The 19,654-nt window shown below is 45.4% G+C and overlaps 1 protein-coding gene across 4 annotated transcripts in view; it reads left to right on the top strand.

The window, feature by feature from the left end:
- The window catches only part of RBFOX1 (RNA binding fox-1 homolog 1), a 1,044,467-nt gene that overhangs the window by 630,846 nt on the left and 393,967 nt on the right, over positions 1-19,654 (top strand). The window lies entirely within an intron of this gene.

The raw sequence follows: 19,654 nt of genomic DNA, 5'->3' as shown, positions 1-19,654 counted from the left end.
ACACAGAGTAGGGCAGGCAGGACACAGATTCATCTCTTAGGGCCCTTTCACAATACTTTGCAGGTTGAGTAAGACATTAGGGCACAGTAAGACTCTTTTGTTCTCCTTCCTATGAAAGGTGAGAGAGTTCCCTGTGGTGTTACAAAGGTTTCCAAGAGATTGACTTGGGAAAAATGATCTGCTCCATGTCTACCGTGTTATTATGATTAAAAAAAAAAAGCCAGAACATTTGCTTCAAGGTGAAAATATTTAGGCAAAATATTACCAGGAGGAAAGTTTATTTTAAGCCTCCAGATGAGGAAGAAGCAGGTTTCAGGCTTAGGATTTTGTTCTCCAGGCTCATCATAGAGCTGTGAGGTGCTAACAGGCAAGCCTTCCCTGGAAACAGGCAGATAATAAATATTGTAAACTGGCAGACTGTGTGGTCCCTGTCATGACTGCTCAGCACCGAAATCAAGTCTGGATAGTCTGCATACACATGAATGGCACCGAATAATTAGGCATCTTTATTTTCAATAACAGAAGCAAGATGTGTCCCACAAGCCTTACTTTGTTGACCCTCTCCTCTCAAGCAGTGGCCACCAGCTTCAGGGTCTTATATCCTGCCACCCAGCTGGCTTGTTGAAAGTCTTGGAACTTTGAGACAGGTTCTCCCCAAGATACCAGATAGGGAAGTTGAGGGTTTAATTGCTGTGGTCATGTTAATGGGTTAGGCCCCAGGTTCAAACTCCTATTGCCTCTTTTTCTTCTTGCCTTCTGCAGTTTTGTTCTTAAGTGACAATGGTCAGTTATGGTTATCTGGGAATTTTAGAGTGCCTTTGTCTATGGACAGTGCCACCCCACAGAAGAAAGCTTTCTGAATCATCGTGTGTGAAGTGATTCTTAAACAATTGCCAAGAAAAAGAAAGATCTCAGACTACAAGAGAAAGGATTTATTTCTTTGGCATTGAGAGTGGAATGACCCACATCACCAGCTGACCATCACAGTTCTTAGTTGCTGAGCATGGTTTGCAGTCATCTCAGCAGAAGAAACCTGTCTTTGACCTGGATAACAGCGCTGAGGGATGGAGACTTTATAGCTCTCTTGCAGTTGTGAATCATGTGAAGTTGTCGTGGGGTTGGTCTCCCCACTTTGTAATCAGTTGGAGTCTTCGTTAAGAACCTTAGCTTGAATTCTGAGGCCATGAAAGAGTGTCTGTCCTCCCTCAAATCTCCTGTCTTCATGAGATGTCCTCACACTGGAAACCAAGCTCTCTCTCATTAGTAGATTCCAGAAAACTTAGCTCCAGGAACATTCCTGCTAGCTTTTCGTGATCTAGCTGTTTTTGTCCTTTTCTAGATATCTGAGGTGGAGGGTGGGGCGCTGTTGCTTTTGATGCCTGGTTCTAAGAGGTATTCCCTCACTCTCATCTTCATTCCTCCGGGGACAAAGAGCAGAAACCAACTTGAGGTTCAATTCATCCAATAGGAAACATTTACTATGAATTTTTTCATTCATTTCAAGGGCTATAAAGAGAAGGGAGGGCAGTAGGGCACACAGTGCATGAGACAAGAGCAGGAGAGGCTCACAGCCCGGAAGAGCAGTCCATCCCTGCCTCAGCAGGTCCCGACCAACCAGCAGATCAGTGTGTATCTACACTCGGCACCCTGTCCCAGTGAACAATGCTGGGCACATCCTAGGCACATACTAAAAAAGTTTAAGGTATATTTTTTTATCTGAATGAACTGGAAAGAGAGAAATGTTTCATCCCCTGGTCCACTCTCTAGTTGCCTGCAAAATCCAGAGTTGGGCCAGGCCAAAGCCAGGAGCAGGAACTTCTTCCAAGTCCCTCCCATTGGTAGTGGGGTTCAACCACCTAAGCCATCTCCTGCTTTTACTGGATCAGAAATGGAGTAGCAGGAAAACCAGCTCTAGTGCCTGTGTGGGATGCTGGCGCTGCAGGTGGTGAGTTTGCCCACTTTATCACAAGGCAGGCCCACCAGGAACATTCTTGAATGAATGTTAAGTGTGAATAAGAATGATATTCCTAATTCCTAAGTTCCTAAGACAAAGAATTGAACGAGTAGGTCGTGGATTGATATTCACCCTTTGTCTCAACAGTGTAAACACAGTGGGTTGAGTCCCATGGCATGGTTGCTTCTTTAGAGTGGTGGTACCTAGGAGAAGGTGAACTTGATCTGGGGATAAAAGAGAGCCACTTGAGAGCCCAGCGCGATAGCATAGTGGTTAAAGTCCTCGCCTTGAATGCACTGGAATCCCATATGGGCGCCGGTTCTAATCCCGGCAGCCCCACTTCCCATCCAGCATCCTTGTCTGTGGCCCGGGAAAGCAGTCGAGGATGGCCCAAAGCCTTGGGACCCTGCACCTGCATGGGAGACCCAGAACTCCTGGCCCCTGGCTACAGATAGGCTCAACTCCAGCCGTGGCGGCCGCTTGGGGAGTGAATCATCAGATGGAAGTTCTTTCTCTCTGTCTCTCCTTATCTCTATATAATCTGCCTTTCCAATAAAAATAAATAAATCTTTTAAAAAAATGAGAGAGCCACTTGAAAGCAAGTAGACATAATCCGAAGATTCACTAGAATGTCATGCTTTGCATTTTATAGGGGACGGTGACAGTAGGAATTGATCTCAGATTTTGCAAGATAAATCAATGATTTTTCTGCAGCACATTTTCTGTTGGTGCTTTTGACCACTGAGTATCATGAAAGCATGTTGTGTCTTTATTTTGGGGATATCAATATTGATTTGTAGAGATTTTTCGTAGTTCAGCTAGCACATGTCTTTGTTCTTTGCCCCTTTGCTTCATCCATACTTTTGAATAAAGAGCGGGTCTCCTTTCTAGCCCCAGACCCCTCGAAGCCTGTGCTATTGATCCCACAGGTCTTGAAGCAGGGCTGCATGGCCCTCCAGATAGCAGAACAACTAACAATTTCCAGGCAGGAATCAAAGAACTAACTCACAGAATATCAGCTAGGGCATCCGCTTGCTGGTAGAATGCAGTTGAGAAAGTTCAGGGAGAACTTTTCATCTCTTCTCAGTCTGATTCAGCAAGAAGTATTTGGTACCTGCTGTGGTTGGGCATGCTGTTAAGTGTCATGGGTAGTTTCTGCTTGCACAGAACTGGCATTCTCACTGGAGGAGTAATTTGAAAGAGAAAATGAGCAAGGTTTCTGGAGGTAATGATGACAGTAGAGTTCGTTATGAGAAGTGGAATGGCAAGGAGAGAGTGGTATGGATGGCTGAGGTGGCTTGAAGCTCTGGGCAGCACGGGAGCCTATGGAAGGTCAAGAAGAGGGTGGAGGAGAGGCAGGTCCAGGAGCACGTCTCTGCAGATGAGGAACCTTGTGTTGTAGTCTGAGCCATGGGAAGCTGCTGCAATCAGAAAGAGAAAGAGGACAGCATCCAAGCTATGGGCCCCAGGAACTGTAGGGCGTGCACACGGAAGAGAGGTAGCTAGGAGGCTTTAGCAAAAGCGTCAAGGAAAAGATGGGCTGATTCGCTGGATGACTCTGAGCATCTTTGTCTGCTCTGTCTGTGGGTGTCACCTGCGACCCCCTTCTGTGGTTCCAAATGCAACAAGTGCTTTCACTGAAGCATCTCAAGTAAGGCCTTGTGACAATCCGCCCTGTGGGGATGTAGAGCTTGAAGCCAGCACAGTGTATAGGTTTTGGTGACAAGAGTGTACCCAAAGAGAGATGAACCATCAAGCCTGATTATGAACTCATGTAAAACCTTAAGGACATGGGGACTGTGAAACTTTAGGTGAAGCTTGAGCTTTTAGAAGTTGGAGCAACCTCGCTTCTAAATATCCAAGCTTCTGCTTATTAGTGCAGAACCTCAGAGAAAATTCTTGACCCCCATAAGTGTGTGTATGTTTGATAATAATTCACAGTAGGAATGATGCTTACTCACAGTAATTACTTATTAATAAACATAAGCATTAATAAACAATGCTTACTCTGTGACAAAACTGTGTCTAATACTTAATGCATTAACTCATTGAAGAACTACAATGAACAAGTGAAATACATATTTATGCCCCATTTTTCAGATAGGGAAATTAAGCTTTAGGTTGTACTTTTTGAAGTCTCTGAAAGGAAGTGTGTCCATACAGTTGCCCTAATTGACTCCACCTACCAGTGGGGTATGCTGGAAGCATTCAACACAGAAGGACTTGACACAGCATCAGGCACAGAGTAGATGCTTGGGAAGTTCCATGTTCTGTTGCTCTCTGCAGGTTTCAAATATTTATGGCCACAAAATTAATTCTAAGGAAAGCAAATTGAAGGTGGTGTTTGTATGTAATTTTTTTTTCCTAATGATTCCACTGTGCCCCTGAGCATTTCCACATTTGTATTTAATCACAGAATCTCGGAATCACAGAATGTTTCTGACAGGTAATTTCCTTAATGCAGTTGACAGAGATGGATTGCATAGAGGTCCATTGGATTCGTGCTTTTGTCTGCAATTCATAAGACCAGATTAGAGCTCTCCAGCTCCAGAGTCTCCACTGATATTGCATCCTAATAATTCCCATGGTAATATGGAATATTTTTATGGACACTTGCATTCTCAGGCCAGAAGGGACACCCCGATTTGCAGGGAACCGTGCCGCTGTCATTACACTGTGAGGAACATCTGCTTTGATAGTTGCGTCAGAACCATAAATCAGTTTGGTCCTGAGAGAGAGGCATATTTATGCAGTTTCTCTTCAAATATGTGTTTTACCTGACGCTACTGTAAGTGTCATATGCAGCACACAAACATCGAGATGCTGAGTTTCCTTTGGGTTGTAAACACTGTGCTAGCCGTTGAAGACACGAGCAGCTGCCAGGCTCTCTGGTGCTTGATGAGCAAGAGCACTTGGTCTGGCATCCCCGGGAGGTGGCAAACGTGTTTCCTTCTCAACGAAGACGCAGGTGCCCGATGGTCCCCACTTCCTCTCCTCACCTCAGCCTTTAGCGTTGTGGTCTTGTGGTGCCCACTGGAGGCCAGGCGAGCTCAGCTGTTCAGCTTCCGAGATCTCTGTTTTACAGAATATCCTTCGGGTCACACATGGTGCTTTCTGCTAGTGGGCACCTTCTTGCTGAGCGGCAGAGAAATGATCAAAAACACAAACGTTGTCATTTTGGGGAAAGCAGCTTTAATTCTGTCACATGGGTGTGTTAATTCTTTTACAAAATCTGCTTTTCTCTTGTTCTTGTGAAAATTGACCTGCATATAGAAAATGAGAAAAGGGAATACAAAATATGCCATATTCTCACTATTGATACATGCTCGGATATGCACGTCCATTTTAGAGATTCCAAGATATTTTGAAATTTACCTGTAAGCACATAAAAATGTGCCTAAAAGTAAAATGATCCTAAAGAAAACCATGGCATCACATTAATACCAACAGTGTTAACTGAAACCCATCCTACTATTAAACATTCAGTGTATGTTAACATTTCCTGAACGGCACCAGAATCCTTCATCACTTTAAAATATTGCTGTCTAATCAGTCTGCACTACTGAAATTTTATTTAAGAATAAAAGAGACAGGTGGTATAAAATAGGCTATAAATAATTAAAGGCTTTTTTTCCCTTTAAAGTGCATCTGTACTATCCTAATCCTTCGGAGGGATTATCAATCACTTAAAAATCGTGGGAAGTCTTCAAAAGGAGTACACACATCATTTGGCACTAAGAGAAAACCCTTTTAAAGTTGTGGAAGCAAATATGACTCTATAAAATAACACTTATCAGCATTTTTCCTAATGGTGAAAAATTAGAAACACTTGAAGCTTCTGTCACGGAGAATTGGCTAATTCACAGCGGTCATCTTGGAAAATGGCTCACAGTGTGTTTTTAAGAGAACAAAGACATTTTAAAACCTCCGTGGGCAGAAGCACAGCGCTCTGACAAGTAGCCAGGCCAATGAACACAAGTCCTGGGACCATCTGCATAGTCCCCAGGGCTGCCTGTCACTTGGGGGATTACAGGTCATTTTCATTGCATTTCAGTTTTTCTGTGTTCCTTGCATGCTTTACATACACTGTGGCATTTTAAAGCATCATAAGCATCAGCAGATTCAGTGAGGTGTTTCTTGCCCCAGTGGAAGAAAGCTTTAGGGGCGCAGACATGATGGGAGGAAGCACCCTGGGCCCTCAAGTCCTTGGGCTCTGCACACTCTTGACATGGACCAGGGCTGCAGAGCTGACAGAAGTACCCCGAGTGCTTTCAGCAAAAATGAGGAAACCATAATACATCTTTTCTTATTTCCTTTGGGTTTCTATGTCTTGCACTAGAGTACCCTAATGTTGTCTGAGTAGGGTTTTATTTAAAACCCTGGAGTAAAAATTTGCATGATAATTTGTTTCAGAATGCCATTTGGAGGAAGCTTTTAACTACATGCTGCAGAGGTCAGATGTGAACACTCACTGAGGTTGTGCAGGATGGAAATGTTTCTGTGTGTGTGCACGCACACGCATGCGTGCCCACATGCTTTTCTCCCACCTTATTTGCCGAATGCTCTTGGATTCTCTAAGCAAGTAAGAGTGATTGTTTTGCAGATGGCTCCAGTGAGGCTTGGCTCCTACCCATTTCAGTATTGCTGTCCTAATCTGAGTGTGTCCCGTGGTGTTTCAAAATTTCTGCTGCTGAGGTCCTGGTTTGCTTGGGGATTTTGATGCAAATTTCCCCCATGATTGCCCAAAGTAGGATGGGGTCAGGGAGCAACATCCTACAAACTGAGGAGTGACATTGAATTAGCTGTTCAAGAAATGCATATTTCAGAGTTGGAGAACATGTTTGAGGAAATAGAAATGAAGAGACTGGTAGGCGGTAGGGAGTCCCTGGTCACACATTGGCACCAAGGAGATCTGATGAGTCGCGCAGTGAGCTGCTGGTGCAGGAGTCTCAGGCCATCAACAGGTCATAATTTCACAGAATCTGAGGGAACATTCTGTGATTTTTAATATGGAAATCTTGAAGGATAGAATCATCATGGGGCCTCTGCAGAGTCACCAGTCTTTCAGGAATATGCCCTTACACTGAAGAGGATAAAGGCACTTGTTGGGTCATCATTATCTGTTTCTCAGTATCTGTTGGTTTATAAACTGGCGTCACACCGGGAGGGGTGAGATCTGGGGTGGCAGTTGCCATGGTTCCCACCCCTTGCATGGCTTTCCTAATGCATATGATGGCCACAGTTTTGTTTCTTCCCTCCAGTTGTGGTCTTAGTCCCTCTATGTGTTGGTGTGTGTGTCTGGAGTAGTCCTGATTCGGATGTCTAAGGTGAGTGGATCATTGTCCTGACTGAAATAGAAGGCACTGGTGAGGTCAGTCAGTAACCCAAACGTAGAGTTCTCCATGGAGCAGTGACAAAATCTCAGACCTTTGAAAGAGCGCTAAGAAACAGGAAGCCGTTAATCAACTGGTGACACTAGCGCAACTAAAATGATAACAAAAATCTTTGTAGCCAGAGCCTTCTTCCATTGTTGTTGTTGTTGCTAGCCTTTGTAAGTGTTGATGCTTTGACTCTTTCATCAGTTCCTGGCAGATAGTCTCACTTTCCCCTAGGCACATTTTTTTTTTTCTTAATTAAGCTCTAAACTCTGTACATTTGAAGAGAATGTGGGAAGTCTCTAAGTTAGAAGGGCAAATTGAAGAAGTGGATAGGAGGGTAGAAGTACAGAGTGGTACAGTTGTTCAGCTCCCCCTTGCCCAGTGCTTGAGGTGCCAGCATCACACACTGCAGTACCCGGATTCCATTCCCGGCCGCAGCCTCCCACGACTGCAGACCCTGGGAGCAGGTGGCCATGGCTCATGTATCTGACTTCCTGCTGCCCATATGGCGGCCCTAGGTTGAGTTTTTGGTTTCCAGCTTTGTGCCAGCAGTCAAATCAAAACCAGCTCTTTAGAAAGCCACACCTACTCTCCCCTCGTGAATCTGAGAGAGTGGTTCCTCAAGGAGTGTCACGGGGCAGAGAACACCACGTACTCAGCTGTCTGGAGTCCTGCACGTGGGTGCATGGTTTCTTGCTTTCTGCTGCTAAACCAGTCCCGTATAGATATCAGGAAGCTTGACTCTGCTTTCGAGGGTGGGAACTGTCTAGAGAATCATGCACGGGGCTTATGTGAACTCCCACCCTGCATATTCTCCTAATGAGTAATACAGTTTAGGAACCTTGAATGTGACTGTGGTGTGCATGGACCAGGATGAAGCTGTGATTCATAACCTGGGAGGGGGGTGGCCATCCATCTGAAATCGTCACCATCAAGCTCAGCGTTTGTTCTCAGTGTACTCTCCCCGAAGAAGCCCTGGTACCAACACCCCTGCCTTACATTTTTCTCAACATGGAATTTAGTCTTAGAATGAATTAAGAATGAATCTAAGAATGAATCCTAGTCTTTAATAGTTGATTGGGAAAGTAATTCTGGTCATGGTATGTCAGAAAGCTGCTTTTCTTTTTGTTTTGCCTCTGTCTAATAAGAACTATAATCCATCGCTGACCATGGAAAAATAAAATATCCCAGCATTTCCCCAGTGGTTTAGAATATGCTGTGACAAATGAAGTCGTGTGTTGTACAGTCATCCTTATGGCTTGTAATATGTCGTTTAATGAATTGATCACAGTAGAATATAGAGATGAAGCAGCCTTTATTTTGTATATTCTATTGCATATAATTTTTAGAGTTGACATTTATAACCATGGAAGCTGTTATTTTACATATCATCTTCAAGCTATATCAGCCTTAAACACATTTAAATTTAATAAGCAAGTAGATTAGATTTGCTTTTAAGCGAGGCATATCATTACAGTGCATGCGTCCATTGGAGGGGCGGCGGTGGGGGCTGTTCGCCGTTAGATGCTGTGTTTAGTTGTCTCAAAGAAACAAAAACGATCAAGAAGGCATCAGGCCCAGTGCTGAGAATAATTCAATATGAAGCCTGAAGAGCCTTGTTTGGTGGACAACACTAAGTATAGTCCTCTAAATGTGGTAGAAACAGAGTCCGTTTGGTGGTTTATATTAGCCATCATCAGACAACTTGGAGGCTGAGGGCAAGCCTTGGAAATAGAATGCAAATCCTATAATGGAAACATCATTGTGATAATAATTTATTAAATTTCCCAAGCTGTCTCCCTCTGAGGAGGGCAGCACAAACGGCTCTGGTGATTAATTTTCAACATCGTTAAACATTTTATTAGAGGGAAGCGGTTTTTAATCTATTGATACCCCATTCAGTACAATTCCATGAACTGTTTTCACAACCAGAGAGAGGACAATGGGGGTTGGGCAAGGCCGAAGGAGAAGGGATGCCTACTGGCATTTCTGGCTCTGATCTTACACGTCTCAAAATACCCCGTGTTTGATGGCAATCCTCTGTGCTAGCCTGGTGGTGGAGGCCCATGGCATTCTGTGCAAGGAGAGTTGGCTGATCAATCTGAGTCATGGAGAAGCATGACACTCAAGGGGAAATGCAACCTACGAAGGGTGGACTGAGATCGCTGTTGGACTAAGGGTTTCTCTGAATCCTCGCTGAGTTTATGGAGACAGGGCCTGCAGGCACAATGGCTTCAGAGGCCAGAAACATGCTCTAAAATGAGATTGATGCTGCATGGAGGACAGGGAAGCTGAGCCAAGAAAGCCCACATAAATGCTGAGGAACTGGAAATGTAAGGTACCCTCTTGACCAGGATGCCCACCTGGAAGAGCAGGCTGGAGGGGCAGCCTGAACTCAGTCCCCACGGGACCCTTTGCATCCTCAACAGCTTCACCTCATTGCTCATTCCCTGGCCCTCATGTCCTTTCTGCGTTTGGAAAATTAACAGCAGGAACAGTTGGATGGGAGGCCTAGGAGTTTTGTCTTTTATTCCCAGAGCCTTTTGGGAGGTCTAGGATTATTCTAAAAGCAGCAAAAGCAAAGGAGTGAAAGCACAAAACATACCAACAGGCAGAATTGTCCCAGGACTGTCTGTCCGAGGCAGCCCTTTGGGGCAGGCTCATACTCTAGGTTAGAACAATGCCTAAATCAGAACATGAGCTCTCTTTTTTACCCTACTGTGTGTCAACAGCTCAGTTTGATATCCCCTTCAAATTGAGTCATCCTAATCCTTGGGGCCTAGAACGTATAGGAATGTTGGATTCCATGGCAAGAAAAGAATAAAAGATCTCAATGGAATTACAATTCCCTATCAGCTGATCTTGATAGGGGAGAGCATCATGGATTATGTGGGTGAGTTTTATGTGACTTAGATCTTCATAAAAGGAAAGAGGCAGAGAAGTCATGTCCAAGTGATGCTTTCTGAGAGGACATGACCACCCATTGCAGTCTTTAAGATGGAAGGGTAAGTGTGATGCTTAGCATAGTGTTTTTAAAACTCCACTCAGAATACCCACCCAGATCCTATATCGAGGTGCCTTTGTCCTGGCCCAAATCCTTATTCGAGCTTGCTGCTGCTGCACATCCTGAGAGCCAGCAGGTAGTAACTGAAGAAGTTCGAGTCCGTGCCACTCAGGTGAGAGAGCCAGATGGAGTTCCCAGCTCTCCAGTGGCAGCCTGGGCCAGCCTCAGCAACTGCAGGCGCCTAAAAAGTGAACCAGTGTATGGAAGACTTGCTCTCCTTCTCATAAATAAAAAATTACAGTAAATAGATAAATACTGTGGGAAGGAACGATGCACCAAGACATAGAGGCAACCTTTGACATCTGTAAGAGATTTGCTAGAATCTCCAAAAAGGATCAAGTTCTGCTCACAGCTTAGTTTTAGTTGAATGAGACCTGAAGCTGTGGGGAAATGCATTAATTAATTAGGATAACAACTGTGTGTTTCTTTTTCATTAACACAGATAGGTTGTCAATGTGACAGGAGATGCTGGTGTGGTCCTTGCCTGTATAGACACTCTTAGAGGCATTTACATGAAGTTCCACCCTTAATCCAGTGAGGCAGGTCCTGCACTGTGCCCTGCTTTGTCACGGAATGACTCAGATGATGGCTTAGCCCAGGTCCCAGAGCAGAGAGCTGATCAGGTCTAACAGGGCCCGTGCTCTGAGCCAGCAACCATGGGCCAGTGTCTCCACACCTGGTCACATTAGCTTAATGGGTCTGGAGAATATCTGGCCCTCAAACCATATAAGGCTTATGAAATCATTTGGTCTGGCTCTGCCAAGGCAAGAACAGGTGGGACTCAAAATTTAGCAAATTTGTAGCTGGCTAAATTTTTGAGTGGATAATTTTGTATGGACTGAAGATTATGTTGTAAATATCCAGGTGGTCCCTGGCAGAGGGAGGAAAAAAAGAAAAAAAGAGTTTCTTACCACCACTAGCATATCCAGTATTAGCAGATTATGGCTGCATATTTACAAAACTGAAAATTGCAAGGAATGCTGCCACAAGAAAGAGACTCATCGGGTAAACTTTTCTTGGAGAGATAACTGAAAGTATAAGACATTTTAATAATAATTGCAAAGATCACAGCATCTTTTTATTTTTTAAGCTTTAGCTAAAAATGCCTTTCCTCAACTATTGACTCCACTCAGCTATTATGAATATAGGAAACACACAAAGGTGCTATAAAATGATATTAAACAAATCTCTTGGGAAAGGAATTATTCTCTTTTCAATTCTCTTTCTGCTCTCCAGATTATGTCAATGAGAAAGTTTGTGTTTAATGCTGGAGTGTCTTTAAATGTCTCTCTAATTCTTGATGATCTCCATTTTTAATAATAACATGGAGGCCCGAGGCTTAGTGTCTGAGATAGCTAGACTTAATAACTTGTGATTTCATTGTATTTAGTTTATGTGCATCTTATGTTTGGAGTAAGTGAGTTTTTTTGTTCATTTACAGTGTTGAGACCCAGTTACCCTGTAAAAATATTCAGGTTTAAGCAAAGCACATGTCCATGTGGAGAGATCACGCACAGGGGATGCTCATTGCACGCGGCCAGTGATCAGCACAGCTGCACTGCAAGGTAGACAGTTGGGAAAGTCTCACACACAGAGGGCTGAGTGTCTCAAGGGGTTCGGTTCAGATGTGTATTGCTAAACCACAAAACCTGCAACCATCTTTGAATCCATTTTCTTCCTTACTCTTTGTTTGAAGGCCCCTGTATTTATTTGAAGTGCAGAGTTGCAGAGGAAGAGGGAGAGACAAAGAGAAAGAGAGAGATCCTCCATCCTCTGGTTCACTTCCTAAATGGTTGCAACAGCCAAGGTTAGACCAGGCTGAAGCCAGGAGTCAGGAGATTCTTCTGGGTCCATTACATGGATTTCAAGACCCCAAACATTTGGGGGCATCTTCCATTGCTTTTTCAGGAAAGCAGATGGATTGGAAGTGGAGCAGCCAGGACATGAGCCAGCACCCATATCAGGTGCCAGTGTCCTGGGCAGAAGTCTAACCCAATAAGCCACAATGTCAGTCCCTCTTTGCTCTTCATGAAAAGTAAATTATTTTAGTACATTTAGAAAGCTTAGAATTCAGAAACAGCTGAATTACATCATTCTAACATTAAAATCTTGTGGTTTTTAATCTTGTTGATTTTAAGAAATCTAATTTTCTGTTTCTTGTTCTGCTAATTGTACCCACACAATATTTTATGCTCCTGTTTTCTGACTTTGTTGAAAAGGCCTTGTTCTCCTGAGCTTCACTGTGTTTCTGTGCACAGAGTTGAGCCTGTCGGGACATGAGGACTCTGCTCATACACTGGCCGTCGCAGGCTAGCCTTGTATTTAGTGCTGAGTGATAGGAAGTGCTGTCTCTGTCTGCGCCTCACCCTCTTAAATTACCTGTCATGACCCAGGCTCACAGGGTGCGGCTTCTCTCATGACTGGTGACTGATCTCACCAGGGGACAGAGAGGCCAGCATCTGCCCATTGTGTGGGTCACAGACTCGGAGACTGTGAGTGCTGTCACATGGGTTGGGACACGTGGTCTTCTGGCACGTGGTCAGCCGAACAGGGCAGCTGACTGAGCAAACGTGTGAAGAATCTCATGCTTTCCTGAGGTACTCAGACATACAAGGGGTCTGGTTGGTTCATATCTCTTATAAGTGGATTTGTGAGCATCACACAGCCTGTGCCACATGACTTTCCTTTCAGCCTGCCACACTCCCTGCCATGATCTAAGATGTGACCAGGATCTAAGGATCCTCTTGTAGCCTCTCAGTGTGTGAAAAAAGTGTGTCATTTCACCTAAACTATCAGAGGGAGTCTTAAAGCTTCGTTGGTTGGTATTCTTTGTTGGCTTGAGATGCCTTCCTTTCCCTCTTCCCCCTCCTCCTTCTAAAGAAAGGTAAGGCACAGGCTTGCTCCAGTAACCTGGAAGCTTAAATCATGTCCCAAAGCCAGAATGGTAATCATAATCATGGTAATTCTGTTCATTTAGTGTTTGCGTGAATTGTACATTCAGCTCATGATTCTGTCCATTTATAGTCATGCTCCTCTTTCTGAAGATTTCTCAGGGTCTGCCTCTACCTTTTCTTACACCACTTCTCCCCTTCCCCCAGCCACATTTGCCATTTCTGCTTAGCAGGGCAAACATCAAGAAGAATCTTTCTGTAAGGCCCAGGACTGTGTGATAGTGCACACCTCCACCCAGTGGTCTCATGACTTCGGAAACAGATGACTTGCCATGTAGTCTAAAGTTGTACGACAGTCTCGTGAGTGTGAGCGCCCACTCCATCCTAACAAGCCTGGCAGGACAGTGGATTGCTGCATCCTGATTCTAAGAGGAGAGTAACAGGTGCAGACAGCATGTGATGAGGGCAAAGAACATGGCACCTTTGCGTAGCTGTAAATGAAATGGATGCATCGGACCCGAGTCACACCGAGAAGGGACCGTTGGAGGGTCTGAGAAAGGAGGAGCTGCTGGGATTGGGTTTTGAGGACTGGTAGACATTTCTCAGGTTGATTATTTGTGGAAGAGTTTTCAGGCAAAGGAAAAAAAGAAGGGAATTCTGAATACAATATAGTTATGTGCGGAGGAGGAGGTTTGCTTCATAAACTGGACAAAAGGCTTCACCAAACCCAGAGCCCACCAGTCCTTCCATCTGGTCATCCCTCCAAGGTCTTCCTTTCTGAAAGTGGGGTTGGCTAGCTGCCTGACAGTGAGACTCTGGGCTGGTTGACGGAAACACCTGACACTCTGCATGTGAGCATGTGTCGCGTTAAGATGACTTTGAAAGATGCCATTTCACCACCGCCATCCTGAGCAGCCAGGCCGTTTCTCTCTGCTTGATGCCTGCACATGCACACTCTTCCTTTGTCCTGCACCCTGTCCAAACTTTGTCTTCCTGTCATCATTCTCCAGTTTCTGCAGGCCGTTGACACTGCAAACACATGCGGCTTCTCTGTGTCACCTGCCCAGCTGTTTTCCTTTGCAAACAAGTGGAGCTGCCTGTGCTCTGTGTGTCTGGAGACAAAGCAGGGAGAGGTTGCTACGGATTGTAACTCCTGCTCCGGAAAACTCTCGAGCTTCTTGCTGTTTCTGGATTGCCAAGTGTAAAAGGAGTCATAGGGAGAGACTTGTTTTTCCTAGATTTATTCGTTTATTTTATTACAAAGTCAGATATACAGAGAGGAGAAAAGACAGAGAGGAAAATCTTCCATCTGATGATTCACTCCCCAAGTGGCCACAATGGCCGGTGCTGCGCTGATCCAGGAGCCAGGAACTTGTTCTAGGTCTCCTACATGGGTGCAGGGTCCCAACACTTTGGGCCATCCTCGACTGCTTTTGCAGGCCACAGGCAGGGACCTGGATGGGAAGTGGGGCTGCTGGGGTTAGAACCAGTACCCATATGGGATCCCGGGCACGTTCAAGGCGAGGACCTTAGCTGCTAGGCCTTCACGCCGGGCCCAGGGAGAGACTTTTAAAACCTGCAAGTGGAGTGTGTTCATAGGCTTAGCTCATTACAGTGTTCAACATTGAATGCCTTTGCCAAGATAGCTTTGAAGACCTCTTTTTGTTCAATGCTACTCCATGGTATACTTCAAAAACAGTTAACTTTATGCCATGGGAATTTCACTTCTACAACAAAAGACAAAGAAATTGTGGCTCATGTGCACACTGGAGTCCTAGGAAGCCACACAGGAGAGGAAGAGATTTGTAGCCAGATGCATGAAACAGGAGGTCATTGTGTAAAGTGGAATAAGCCAGACACGCGAAGGACTGCATGGCCTCCTGTCCAGGTGGGCTCTAAAATCTTGATCTCACAGCACTGAGAGTGGAGTGGTAGTTACAAGGATCGAGGAAGAGGAAACTGGAGGAAAGCAGAGGTGGGAGTTGATTAATGGGCACTAAGTCATAGTTAGATAGGAGTCAGATGTCCTGGTTTTCTGTTTTTATAAAAAGTGTGGTGACAATAGGCCATGAGGATGTGCTTTTCCTGCACAAAAAGCAGGACACATGGATTTCTAATGTATTCACCATGAAGAAGTGAGGACTATTTTAGGAGACAGAGGTGCTTACCTGATACATGTGTGCGTGCATCATGTGACACCCCGTAGACACATGTACTTTCTATGGGCCTGCTAAGAATCAGAGCAAAGCACAGTCACATAAGTGTGACCCCGAGAAAAGACGGCTGCCTCCTCTGTCTGCTCAGAATGAGCTGTACTTGGAAGAAGGCCCCAGAGCTTGGTCCTCCCAGAACCGAGTCTGCCCGGAGCGGGGGAAGGAGGCTTTCCTGCATAGCCGGCCCGGGTTCCCTCTGAGGGGCCAGCGGAGTCTGACCATGAATACCACATGACCACCTCGTCCCAGAGCAAATGTGCAGCCAGGGAAGGTGACAGCTCGTAATGTCAGAAACTGATGATGAGAAAATTGGAAATGGATGGCATTTTATGGCAATGCATTTTTAAGTCCATTTCAGCTGAGAGGGGGACATTTTTAAGGAGCTAAGAGCTTAAGCCAGACAAGACTTCCTTCAGTGCGATAGTAAATACAGCAAAGTGCCCTTTTATGTTTAATAATTCAGTATCCACCGAGTGTTTAAAGGTTTTCTTTTTTTCTGTCTGTTTTATCATTGGAAAAAATCGGATGGTAATTGGTTAAAAAGTAATAGATGAGAAATGTTTTCAAAATGGGCCCTGAATTGTGCACTTTAAAACATCTTGGGAAATGGATGTCTGAACGTTCCAGGCAGCAGACATTTGAAGGCTCAGAAGTCTGAACACAGACACGGGCCTGTTAAGCCACTACACACTCGTAGTTAGGGACGCAGCTTTCACTTCTGTGCCTTTGGCTGGGGTCAGTCACTTGACTAGTCTAAGGCCAAGAGAAAACATGCATGTGCACATGGACCCGCACACACACACACAATACATACAATGGGTACCACTTTCAGAGTTTTACATTCTCGAATGTGCGTAGACTATAAACAGCCACAACCAGAGAGCTAGACTTCTGGGAATTTTAAAGTCAGGGGTTGCTGGGCCATTGCCCTCAGCATCCATGCAAAGGATTTTTTTTGTTTATTTTTAATTGCTCTAACCTGCAAATCAGACCCACTTCTGGGACGTAGCAGGAAATGCCCGGCAGTGGTGGTTTGGGGGAAGGAAGTTGACTTCTCCCTGCAGATGGTGAGAATGATACTGTGCTGCCCAGGTTCAGGCAGAATGGCTTTTTCCCCGGAGTGGAGTGAGGACAGAGATGAGCTGAGGTGACATTCAGCCGTGTTGGGGAAGGACCCGCGTCCAGCAGGCAGGCTCCCCACATGTCGTTAGCCATGCTGCAGGAAAAGCAAAACCACAGCTGTGCTTCATCCTGATTCTGCAGTTGTGCACTGCACCTCTGTTTGTGGCGTAGCCATCAGATACCGCAGTCAGCACGGGGGCATTGCCCTACACCACGAGACAGTCTCCTGGCTTGCATGGAGATCATAGTTTCTGACCCAGGTAAAATGTTGAAGGAAGGACCGTGGCAGAAGCTGCCAGTTGCTCACTCACTAATCATTTATCCCTTTTTCCTTCGTGATAGAAACCTGGGGAACAGGTTCCTTCATCATGGCCAACATGTCCCAATTAGAGCATCGCCCCATGGTGTTCCCAGCATCACTAGCACAGGAACGTCAACACCAAGATGGCAGGGGAAATTACTAAGTGTGTTTTCTAGGAAAACCCTTTTGTGGAAGCCAGCTCAGCTGTGCAGACACTCGGTACCCTTCCTGCCTTTCTCTGTCCTGTGGCATGAAGTTAGGGGACTTGGAAGATGTCATCTGTGTCCTCATGACAAAGGAACAGGGGAGCAGGAGGTACAGGTCTAGCTGTGAACTGCTTTCATGGGAGGGTTGAATAAACCCATGTTTGGTTTGAGCCCTAGTTGTTTCCAGAGACGATAAATAGCATCCAGGTGAAATCCAAGGTAGCGAACACAAATGTGATTTCCAAAAGCAGAAACTGCTTTGCAGGCGATGAAACAGTAAGATCTGACAAGGGACTGGCCAAGTGGGGGGAGGAAAAAATCTTTTCTCTGGAACCGGGAATGGCCAGAAGGGGTCAACACGTGTCCCTTAGGGGACAGTATTTCAAGCTGAAAGTGTGACCAGGTACTGAAGAGACCTACAGGGCATAACTGGGAGTTGTCAGATACGTGCTCACTTCAGACCTCATCTGAAGGGCGGGAGAGACCCAGCCCATGATGTTCTCGCGGACTGTGGTTAGACGTGGGGGTTGCAGTGTGAGTGCGTCAGGAAGATTTAATCTGCCACAGGAAAGAGAATCCCATGATCTCCCTTCTATTTACGAAGTTAGGAAAGCTGCCGGGTAGGAGTGAGCATGGCTTGTTTGAGGTCAGGAAGGGCATGTAAGTAGTGACTGGAGGCTTTAAGGTGCACAGCACCGTGGAGCTCCCCGAGATGGTCGCCCGTGGACATGTGCGCACGTAAGATGAGACCAATCTGGAGAGTGACACCAGCTGTGCTTTCAGCAGCAACCAAAGCCCAGAGAAAATCTAAACAGCCTGTGCTTGCAGGATCCGTGTCCCTGCAGCATCAACATTGCCTGTGGGCAAATCTTAAACGGAATCACCCCACCAGAGCCACTTGACTGTGTGCAGTCACCATGGGTGAGCAGTAACAATAACCAAAAGAAATCAAATAACCTGACTCAGGAATTGCCGGAGGATCTGAGCAGACATTTCTGCAAAGAAGATACACAGATGGCCAGGAAGCACCTGGAGAGATGCTCCACTTCACTCATCATTAGGGAAGTGCAAATCAAGTGTACCGGGAGATCCTCTTAGGATGGTGCCCACTTCAAACGTGGAGGCTAGACCACTGCACTGTTGGCAGGAATCTAAAATGGTGCAGCTGCTGTGGAAAACAGTGTGACAATTCCTCAAATCAGTAAAAATAGACTTACCATATGATCCAACAGTTCCAATTCTGGGCATATATTAAAAAGATTCGAAAGCAGAGACTCAAGGAAATATTTGTGCATTCATGTCCATAGCATCATTTTTCATAATAACGAAAATGTGGAGCTAACCCAAGTGCCCACTGGTGATAAATGGATAAGCAAAAAAGACATAAATAAAATAAAGCAAAAATAAGATATGTAATTCTATATGTGGTACAGCATATATACAGTAGCATATAATTCCATTATTTAGTCTTTTTAAAGATGTATTTATTTTTATTGGAAATGCAGATTTATAGGGAGAAGGAGAGACAGAAAGATCTTCCATCTGCTGGTTTGCCCCCTAGCTGGCCACAATGGCCAGAGCCGAGCCAATCAAGCTGGAGCCAGGACTACTTCCAGGTCTCCCACAGGCTTTGGGCCATGCTCTACTGCTTTCCCAGGCCATAAAGAGAGAGCTGGATGGGAAGTGGAGCAGCTGAGACATGAGCTAGCACTCATATGGGATCCTGGCACTTGGAGGCAGAGGATTAGCTAGTTGAGCCGCCAGGCCAGGCCCCATTATTCAGCCTTCTGACATGTTATCACACAGAGGAAACTTGAGGACACTGCTGCATGATTTCACTTACATGAAGCTCCTAGGATGGATAAATGGAGACCAAGGGGGAAAATAGTGGTGTCCAGTGGCTAAGGAGAGTGAGGAAGTGAGAGTTAGTGCTCCGTGCCTGGAGTTAATGCTACAGGCTAAGAAGAGTTTTCCAGTTTCTCATCTGGAGACGAGGTGGCAGTGTGAGTGCACCCCACCTCCAGGCAGAAACATACCAGCTGTCCCGGTAAACCAGCAGACGGGTTACCTGGCTGAGGAGATGCAGGAGGTACAACGTGTGTACTAGAACATGATGTCTTTGTAGAAACTTGCCTGAAATGAGGATGAGGAGTGCAATTCTGTGGCCATGTGGTATTTGACTCTGTTGTGGAGAGGGCAGTAGGCCCTGCATAAAGAGAATGCCCGCTTGTCCAGCATCTGGGCATTTGCCGCAGGTATGTTGGTAAGAAAGAGGAAACTTGTACCTTCACCGGGTGAGTTGCCAACCACACCACATTCCTCTGCCAGTCACAGGGCTTAGGGCTGATTTTTTTTTTCTCTTACTGCCTCTCGTTGAAGTGCTAAGGACGCTGTCTTCTCCATTTAAAGGGTGGTCTTGGATTCCCGTGAAGCAGAGCGAGGATTTGGGAGTGACAAGCTCATGCCCACAGCATTTACCGTGAAATTTTCCATATATTTCCCATGACCGGATTCCCAGTTCCTGG

Source organism: Ochotona curzoniae, unplaced genomic scaffold, assembly GCF_017591425.1.
Source record: "Ochotona curzoniae isolate NIBS_2020 unplaced genomic scaffold, NIBS_Ocur_1.0 contig_2321, whole genome shotgun sequence".
Classification (NCBI taxonomy): domain Eukaryota; kingdom Metazoa; phylum Chordata; class Mammalia; order Lagomorpha; family Ochotonidae; genus Ochotona; species Ochotona curzoniae.
The sequence above is the reverse complement of the archived record's forward strand: the minus strand, read 5'-3'. Positions and strand labels throughout refer to the sequence as shown.